Below are 10669 nucleotides of genomic sequence, written 5' to 3'. Positions count from 1 at the left end.
GGTTATGGAGCCCTGGTGATGCAGTGATTAAGAGCTTGGCTGCTAACTAAAAGGTAGGCAGTTGGAGTCCACCAGCCTCTCCTTTGATAGTCTATAGGGCAGTTCTACCTTGTCCTAGAGGGTTGCTATGAGGCGGAATCAACTTGACGGCAACAGGTTTGGTTTTTTGATTTGTACTAGGTTCTTAGGTCCCTGGGTAGAGCAAATGCTTTGTGCTCGACTACTAAACTAAAGGTTGGTGGTTAAAACCCACCCTGTAGCACCATGGAAGAAAGGCCTGGTGATCTGTTTCTGTAAAGATTACAGCCAAGAAAACCCTATGGAGCAGTTCTACTCTGTAACACATGGAGTCACCATCAGTAGAGACAGCAATGAGTTGTTGTTTTTTATAGGCCAGGAACTGTTGTATTGTTGTTGTTAGGTACTGTTGAGTTGGTTCCGACTCATAGCGACCCTATGTACAATGGAATGAAACATTTCCCGATTCTGCGCCATGCTCACAACGGTTGCTATGCTTGAGCCCATTGTTGCAGCCACTGTGTCAATCCATCTCATTGAGGGTCTTCCTCTTTTTCGCTCTCTACTTTACCAAGCATGATGTCCTTCTCCAGGGACTGATCCCTCCTGATAACATGCCCAAAGTATGTGAGACGTAGTCTCGCCATCCTTGCTTCTAAGGAACATTCTGGTTGTACTTCTTCCAGGACAGGTTCATTTGTTCTTTTGGCAGTCCATGGTATATTCAATATTCTTCTCCAACACCACAATTCAAAGGCATCAATTCTTTGGTCTTCTTCATTCATCGTCCAGCTTTTACATGCATAGGAGGCAACTGAAAACACCATGGCTTCGGTTAGGTGCACCTTAGCCTTCAAGGTGACATCTTTGCTTTCCAACACTTTAAAGAGGTCCTTTCCAGCAGATTTGCCCAACGCAATGGGCCCTTTGATTTCTTGACTGCCGCTTCCATGGGTGTTGATTGTGGATCCAAGTAAAATGAAATCCTTGACAACTTCAATCTTTTCTCCGTTTATCATGATGTTGCTTACTGGTCCAGTTGTGAGGATTTTTGTTTTCTTTGTGTTGAGGTGTAATCCATACCGAAGTCTTTGATCTTCATCAGCAAGTGCTTCAAGCCCTCTTCATTTTCAACAAGCAAGGTTGTGTCAATCTGCATAACGCGGGTTGTAAATGAGTCTTCCTCCAATTGTTATGCCCTGTTCTTCTTCATATAGTCCAGCTTCTCGGATTATTTGCACAGCAAGCATATTGAATAAGTGTAGTGAAAGCATACAACCCGGACGCACACCTTTTCTGACTTTAAACCACACAGTATCCCCTTGTTCTGTTCAAACAACTGCCTCTTGATCTATGTACAGGTTCCTCATGAGCACAAGAGTCCTGGAATTCCCATTCTTCACAATTTGTTATGATCCACATAGTTGAATGCCTTTGCATAGTCAATAAAACACAGGTGAACATCTTTCTGGTATTTTCGCTTTAAGCCAGGATCCATCTGGCATCGGCAATGATATCCCTGGTTCCACATCCTCTTCTGAACCTGGCTTGAATTCCTGGCGGTTCCCTTTTGATATACTGCTGCAGCTGCTTTTGAATGATCTTCAGCAAAATTTTACTTCCGTGTGATATTAATGATATCGTTCTAGGTGATTATGTGGACTGTCTCGCTCAAACATCTTAAAAACCCTTGAGATGGGAACTCCCATCATCCTCAGTTTACAGATGAGGAAATTAAGGCTGAGAAGTTACATGAAACCAGAATTTGTGTCCAGGCATTTGGTCCTTTGCCTTGCAGTGTAGATCAAGTCTCACTGGGAATATTAAAGCAATTGCCATCAAGTCAATTCTGACTCCTAGCAACCCCACGTGTCTCAGAGAACAATGGGGCTCCATAGGGTTTTCAGTGGCTGGCTATTTTCCCCAGAAGTAGATTGCCAAGCCTTTCTTCAGAGACACCTCTGGGTGGACTCGAACCTCCAACCCTTTTGTTAGCAGCCAGGTGTTTTAACTGTTTGCACTACCCAGGGACTCCCCACATAAATATTATCTATATGCAATTCTTGCAGCTTCTAGACTTATTATTATAATACTTAAGATTGGTGTAGATCTATCTGACCATGACACTTAACCAACAGCCAAAATAAGGCCAAAAGGAACAGAGATACTCAAAATCACCTAGGACACAATGGGAAAGGTAGTTATGTGTGTCCCCATGAAAATATATGTCTAAGAATGGTATTGGTCAGAACAATGGCTCTTGGACATTCGAATGTAACTGATAACATGTCCAAGCTACAAGTTGTTTTCTTCCATCTTGGCTGGTTATAGGCCAGTAGTTCTCACACCTTTATGTACATCACAGTCTTACCTGGGAAGTTTGTTAAAAATGTAGTTGCTGGGCCCCATTTCACATCTAGGCCAGAATCACTGGGTAGGGTTTGGGCTGCTCTATGATGAACAAATTGCTAAGGTAATTTCATTCTACTCCCATTGTACTCTTTCCTCTCTCTTTTCCATTCCCCATCCTCCATGCCCTCTCTTTATTAAATATTTATTGAGTGTCTACTATGAGCTGGCAGAGACTTCTGTGGGCTGGAGATAAAGTAATGAAGGTGACAAAAGAAAGTCCTTGCCCTCATGGAGCTTCATTCTCCTTGGGAGACAGATTTAAAAAAAATTTTTTTTTTTTTACATTAACAAATCAGATGCAGTGATTAAGAGCTTGGGCTCTGGATTCAAAACAAAGGTAGGCTTGAAACCTGGTTCTTCCTCTTCCTAGCTGTATGACCTTAGGCAAGTTACTTAAATGCTCAAAAGTTTCTTCTTCTGTAAAATGGGACTAACAATATTCCCTGCTTCTGTTATGTAGGATTTTATCTTAGAAAATTAATACAGAGTTACACAAGTTTATCAAGCATAAAACTCATTTGGTTTATTGCAAGGTAGTCATGGCAAAGCATGCAAGTAAGACCTCACAACATGGGTTTAGAACCAGAGAATCAGAATTAACAATTGCAATTACAATGTTAGTTCAATGGTTAGAGTCCAAATTTTTAGACTTCAGGTTTTTATCTTTAAGGAGAGGTCTTAGAAGGAAGGCTTAACCACGGCTAGAACTCAGCAGAAGTCCCTCGTAGCTAGGGTCCAAGATCGAGCGGCAGAGGACAGAGTCTCAGCAGACTCTTGGTGTTTGCCTTGGCCTTCTCTCAGGGAGTGAGCAGAAATCAGGGTTTTTATGTCAAATTCTCACCTTGGCCTCACACAACAAGGGGCAGTGTGATGTCAAAGACTAGTATGTTATGTCATTTCTTCAGGGTTAGAAATTACCGGAATGTCACATTTTTTCTTCAAGGTTAGAGATTAGGGAGTTGTTTAGATTTACGTTTCAAGGATAGTTTACAAAAGTTAACTATGTTATATCCTCTTTATCACAGCATGCTATGTCAAAGTCAACTTAAAGGTTTTTTACATTTTTTACGTATTTCACATGCTTCTATATTTCTATGCCTAAGTTCAGAAAATTTTTAAATAACTTTCTCATGGCTTATAGTTAATATCAGAGAGCCTTACAAAGGTAGACATGTTTCTATTTCTAAATTCATATTCTGAGTGATTATACATATGTATTTTGAAAGCATAATGGTGACATATCTTATGGGATTTGAAAGCATTATAGAAACATACAGAACAATCCACCCCTTGATCTCAAATCACGTTTTAGGTTTCAAGTCTTAGCACACAATCTTTTTAAAGCAAGTTTTAACAGAAATATTCCCAACATAATTGGTGTAGTAAAAACAAAAGCTTCATTTACATGGCTTAAAATCCAATTCCCCAAATTCCTAATAAGCACATCCAATTCCCCAGATTCCTAAAGCTTAGCTTATTTGACCATTCAAACAAACTTTGTTGATAATCCTTTGTTTAGGCAAACATCATTTTTACTATACTTAAGGGGTACAAGCATTAATAGCATGTTCTAAGGCAGGTGCAAAGGCCATATATACTGTGTTTAAGGCTGTCATTATTTTTGAAAATCTGTTCTTTATTTACCTTTTGCATCATGGATTGCATATGCTTCATTTCCTGCTTAAATGATTGCTCACCTGTCGGATTTATCCAGGGTTGATTTTACATCAATCAGAGACATACTTGGTTTGGTTTTGTGATAAATTTCATTAGTGATTTTATTATGTCTTTGTCCTGTATGGACTGGGACTAGTACGTTTTTTTCTCCAAGAGTAATATTCAGAGTGTTAATTAATTTAATGCAAACTTGAAGGGGAAATTCTGCATTATTGTCATTTGTTCAATAAGTTAGATTTATGAAAATTTTGGAGGATGCTATAAAGGTCCCGTTTCCCAAATTATAGACAACCGGTTGTATCATGATTCTATCTTAATAACTGATCATGTAGGACATGTATGCCTTCTATGTACAAATGGCTTGTTCAGCTCTAAGCATCCATTCTCCCTTTTGAAATTGGGGTATCACCATGGTGTGATAGCTGATTTCACAACATTGTCTTTTAGATCTAAGATTTTAATTTGTCATGCCCCTGTAACTATTACATCAGTTTAGACTTGATAGGATTGTCCGTTATAGCAGGGCTTCAATAACTACTTGTTATCACTGGTAGGTATGTAAGACAGTTTGTCTTAAAGTATTACACAATGCAGTTAATTTAGTTCGCCAGATACCACATTTTGTCTTAATTTATAGATTCTCAAGTTGTTGCTTAATCATCTGATTAGTTATGTGTTCCTGGTCAACAGCTTTGTTTAAGATATTCCTAGCATCATTTGTTCTAGCATTAGGCTCATTAATCTTATCAATTATCTAAGAAATATCTGTGATTTGTGTGCCTAAATGTGACAAAGCTCCCATAGCCTGAGAATTAAAGTGTTGTTATTATTTCTGAAAATCTAACTGTCAAATCAGTAATCTGAAATTGTGATAGTCAAGTCTTTTATCAGGTCTCCTAGGAGACTGGCTAAAATTGTGAGGGTTTTCTTAGTTTTAATGAGTTTCATATTGGCATAGTATCTAAAGTTGGAGCATAAGATTTAATAGAATGTTCAGAGGAAGTAGGTGCTCTTATGTTTGCCAAAAAGTAATAATGGAGAAATTATAAGTGTTTGGGTATACACTCTGAGCTTACAATTATAAGTTCTACCAAAAGGGTGAATCTTCAGTTTGCCTAGATGGGCCCAACCCTGGTAGCAAGTAACTTTCTGGACAGATTTAGGGATGCTTCACCGGGAGGGTCCACTGGAAGTGAAATTTACAGAGCCCAACTGCTGTATTTGTCAACTGCCTAGTCTACAAAATGAGCTATTCCTGCCAACAAATCAGGTATATAGTCAGGTAAATCCTCACACATATCCTGAAGGATAGCAAACGACTCTCCTACTTGTATGAGAAATTGCCCCAGAAAAACCAGTGGCATAGTATCTGGGGTTGGCTGGTTTGTTCCCTCGATGCTGTCGTGAATCCTGAGACGTACTCATGATCGTTTGGTACCGCATTCATGTCTATAAAAGTTGAGAGAGCTTATATTTCACAAAGAAGAACATCTCTCTGTTCTTTGATAGATAGAATAGTGAAATGATGATGGTCCAGACAGGCTTAGCAGAGGAGCTGATGGCCTAGCCAAAGTGGGCAGTATAGTTGAGGTAGAGGGAGTTGGCAATTTGGTGCCGAATGGTGCACACAGTGAAGGAAATGGAGAAACCCATGTCGTTGGCTTATGATCCATAACGAGTTAGGCTGTCAGTTTGTCGTACTGTGGTGGCTTGTGTGTGTTGCTGTGATGCTGGAAGATATGCCACTGATATTTCAAATACCAGCAGGGTCACGCATGGTAGACAGGTTTCAGGTGAGCTTCCAGACTAAGACAGACTAGGAAGAAGGACCTGGAGGTCTACTTCTGAAAAAATTAGCCAGTAAAAACCTTATGAATTGACTGTTAAGACAAAACAAATGCTGAGAGCAGCAAATTCAAACAACAGTGTTCCAAGAACACAGTGTAGCTTTAGGTGACACATTTTAAAATGATTAAATAAGAATTAGAGAAGTGTCTTTAATCTGTGGGATCTTAAGAGTTCCCTGTAGTTACCTAGTATATCTTGCTAGTGGCTGGGGCAATAATTTTCCCTTTAATAAACAAATTATTTTTATATTTTATAAGGACTTTACTAGAAAAATTATGATGTTGTTTATTATTTATGGTATTAATTATTTTAGTATCATTAGAGAGAGTAATCATTCTACCTATGGGGTAGGGGTGTTAATACTTCATGGTTAAGAGATTTAGCTGCTGTCCATAATTGTTTAGACCATCCTCTACATTTCTGGTTATTGGCGAGGAGTCTTAATTTCTGTTGAAATAAACATGTCTTCTACAACTTCAAGATGTTGTAGGGTTATTAGGTAAATGGAAGTTCCATGAGATTCCTTCATCTTCAGCCCATTTTTGCCCTTGATGTCCAGTGAAATGTGTGCCTTGATCTGATTCTATAATATGAGGTATGCCAAAGCAAGATATCCATCTCTCTAATGCTTTTATGATGGAGCACTGGTTACAAGTTTTACAAGGATATGGTAATCCTAAGACAGACCATGTGTCTCCTATGATGCATAGATCTTTCTTATTTTCAGAGGTAGGCAATGGACCAATGTAGTCTATTTGAATAATTTGAAAAGATCTGTCAGGCTACATCTTGTCAGTATTCCTTAGGGTATCTCTGTGCCTTAGCTGTTCTACAAGGCTCACAGTGTATAACTACATATTGTAAAGTTTTCTGTGATATGGGCAATTTCTGTTTAATTGCTCAATTTTTGGTGATATGAAATCCTGCATGTTCACTTTGTTCATGTGCTATTTACATATACATTTTCTAAAGGTAGTGACGGAGAGCTATTTGCCAGCCAGCATCAGGGTTTTTTTCTCCCACTTGTTTTTAGATATTTTCTGACTAGTGGGTACCATTTTGACAGATGCATTGAACTTAGTTTACTGCGTTGTCGTATTACTCTTTTTTTTGCTATTATCTGACTGATGTGCAGAAATGTGTGTAACATAAACTTTAAGATTAGCGTTTGTAACGTCTTGCCAAATGTCTTTTCCCCAAATTTCTCGATTGCCAATTTTCCGATCATTTTGTTGCCAAGTACCAGACCATACGGTCAAGCCATTAGCAACTGCCCATGATTAGGTATATAAATACATCATTTTCTGTCCTTCCACTGGGGTTTGTCTGATTGCTAAGTCCACAGCCACCGATTCTGCATATTGTGCCAATTTTCCTATACTGTCCTTGGTTAGGGTCATTCCATCTGAGGTTCTCAAGGCCACAGCCTTCCAGCTTACTCCAGATGGGGTCACGGTGGCTCCACAATCCATAAACCATGCATTGGTAAGCCCCACGGATCAGGGCGATATTTCCTCAGTTAACACAGAGGGTCGACCATCCACTTGTATGACCCGCTTGGAAATATACCATTTCCAACTGAGAACTCTCTAGTCACATGTTACATGTTTTTGTTTGTCAGGTGTCTTTTGGACCCATGCCAGGATTGGTTGAGGTATACAAAGATGAATACATCTTTTTTACAGTTAGTGGCTCTGTGTGTTGTAGCGCTTCCTACAAAGCCCATGTAAGTTTTTCCATGGAGGAATATTTGTGCTCTGTTCAAGGGAAAAAAAAAATTTTATTGTACTTTAGATGAAGGTTTACAGAACAAACTAGTTTCTCATCAAACAGATAGTATACACATTGTTCTATGCCATTGGTTAACAACCCCACGACATGTCAACACTCTCCCTTCTCAACCCTGGGCTCCCTATCACCAGCTTTCCTGTTACTTCCTGCCTTCCAGTCCCTGCCCCAGGGCTAGTGTACCCCTTTAGCCTTGTTTTGTTCTATGGGCCTGTTCAATCTTTGGCAGAAGGGTGAATCCCAGGAGTGACCTCATTATTGAGCTGAAAGGGTGTCTGGGGGCCATACTCTCTCAGGGTTTCTCCAGTTTCTATCAAGCCAGCAAGTCTAGTCTTTCTTTTTGATTTAGAATTTTGTTCTACATTTTTCTCCAGATCTGTCCAGGACCTTCTATTGTGATCCGTGTCAAAGCTGTCAGTGGTGGTAGTCGGGCACCATCTAGTTGTTCTGGACTCAGTCTGGTGGAGGCCATGGTAGGTGTGGTCCATTAATCCTTTAGACTAATATTTCCCTTTTATCTTTAGTTTCCTTCATCCTCCCTTGTTCCCAAAGGTGTGAGACCAGTAGAGTATCTTAGATAGTATCTTAGCTCGCAGGCTTTTAAGACCCCAGATGCTACTCACCAAAGTAGAATGTAGAACACTTTCTTTATAAACTATGTTATGCCAATTGAGCTAGATGTTCCCTGAGGCCATGGTCTCCACAGCCCTCAGGCCAGCAATTCGGTCCCTCAGGGAGTTTGGATGTGTCTGTGGAGCTACCACGACCTTGTCTTGTACAGGTTGTGCTGGCTTCCCTGGTATTGTGTACTGTCTTACCCTATTGCCTATTAAGTGTTTTTCCATCCCCACCCCTCCTCTCCCTTGTAACTATCAAAGATTGTTTCTTTTTTGTATGTAAACCTTTTCATGAGTTTTTACAGTAGTGGTCTCATACAATATTTATCCCTTTTTGATTAACTTATTTCACTCAGTGTAATGCCCTCCAGATTCATCCATGTTATGAGATGCTTCACAGATTCAACCTTGTTCTTTATCGCTGCGTAATACTCCATTGTGTGTAAGTAGCACAGTTTGTTTATCCATTCATCTGTTGATGGGCATCTAGGTTGTTTCCATCTTTTTGCTATTGTGAACAATGCTGCAGTGAACATGGGTATGCATATGTCTATTCGTGTGACAACGCTTATTTCTCTAGGATATATTCCTAGGAGTGGGATTGCTGGATCATATGGTATTTCTATTTCTAGCTTTCTAAGGAAGCGCCATATCGTTTTCCAGAATGGTTGTGTTATTTTGCATTCTCACAAGCAGTGCATAAGAGTTCCGATCTCCCCGCAGCCTCTCCAACATTTCTTATTTTCTGTTTTATTGATTCGTGCCAGTAATCCTGGAGTGAGATGGTATCTCATTGTGGTTTTGATTTGCATTTCTCCAATGGCTAGAGACTGTGAGCATTTCCTCACGTGTCTGTTGGGCACTTGAATGTCTTCTTTGGTGAAGTGTCTGTTCATTTCCTTTGCCCATTTTTTAAATTGGATTATTTATCTTTTTGTTGTAGAGGTGCTGGATTTTCTTGTAGATTTTAGAGATTAGACCTTCGTCAGATTTGTAATAGCCCCAAATTTTTTCCCAGTCTGTAAGTTCTCTTTTGGTGAAGTCTTTTGATGAGTTTAAGTGTTTACTTTTAGAAGATCCCAGTTATCTGGCTTATCCTCTGGAGCTTGTGTGTTGTTGGTTGTGGTTTGTATCTTGTTAACACCGTGTATTCGGTGTGAGGTATGCATCCTGTTTCATTTTTTTGCAGATGGACAGCCAGTTTTGCCAGCACCATTTGTTAAAAAGACTGTCTATTCCCCATTTGGTGGACATTGGGCCCTTGTTGAAAATCAGGTGACCATAGGTGGATAGATTTACATCTGGGTTCTCAATTATGTTCCATTGATCAATGTATCTTTTGTTGTACCAGTACCAGGCTGTTTTGACTACCGTAGCTGTATAGTAGGTTCTGAGGCGAGGTAGTGGGAGTCCTCCTACTTTATTCTTCTTCTTCAATAGTGCTTTACTTATCTGGGGCTTCATCCCTTTCCATATAAAGTTAATGATAAGTTTTTCCATCTCTTTAAAGAATGTTGTTGGTGTTTGGATTGGGATTGCATTGTATTTGTAAATCGCTTTGGGTAGAATTGAGATTTTTCACAATGTTGAGTCTACCTATCCATGAACATGGTATGTTTTTCCATTTATGTACAACCCTTTTGGTTTCTTGCAGTAGCGTTTTGTAGTTTTCTTTGTATAGGTCTTTTACATCCATGGTTAGATTTATTCCCACGTATTTTATTTTTTTAGGGGCTATTATAAATGGTATTGTTTTCCTGATTTCCTTTTCATCACTCTCTTTATTGATGTATAGGATTTTTGTATGTTTATCTTGTATCCTGCTAGTCTGCCGAATCTTTCTATTAGTTCCAGTAGTTTTTTCGTGGAGTCTTTTGGGTTTTCTATGTATAGTATCATACCACCTGCAAATAGGGAGAGTTTAACTTCTTTGTTACCAATTTGGCTGCCCTTTATTTCTGTTTCTTGCCTTATTGCTCCAGCTAGGACTTCCAACACAATGTTAAATAGGAGTGGTGATAGAGGGCATCCTTGTCTTGATCCTGTTCTCAAGGGGAATGTTTTCAGCCTCTCTCCATTAAGAATGATGTTAGCTGTTGGATTTGTATAGATGCCCTTCATTTTGTTGAGAAATTTCCCTTCTATACCTATTTTATTGAGAGTTTTTATCAGGAATGGATGTTGGACTTTGTCAAATGCCTTTTCTGCATCACTTGAGATGATCATGTGATTCTTTTCTTTCTTTTTTTTATGTGGTGGGTTACATTGATTGATTTTCCAGTGTTGAACCAACCTTGAATATCTGGTAT

The sequence above is a fragment of the Elephas maximus genome, chromosome X, assembly GCF_024166365.1.
Source record: "Elephas maximus indicus isolate mEleMax1 chromosome X, mEleMax1 primary haplotype, whole genome shotgun sequence".
NCBI lineage: Eukaryota > Metazoa > Chordata > Mammalia > Proboscidea > Elephantidae > Elephas > Elephas maximus.
Note: the sequence above shows the minus strand (reverse complement) of the source record.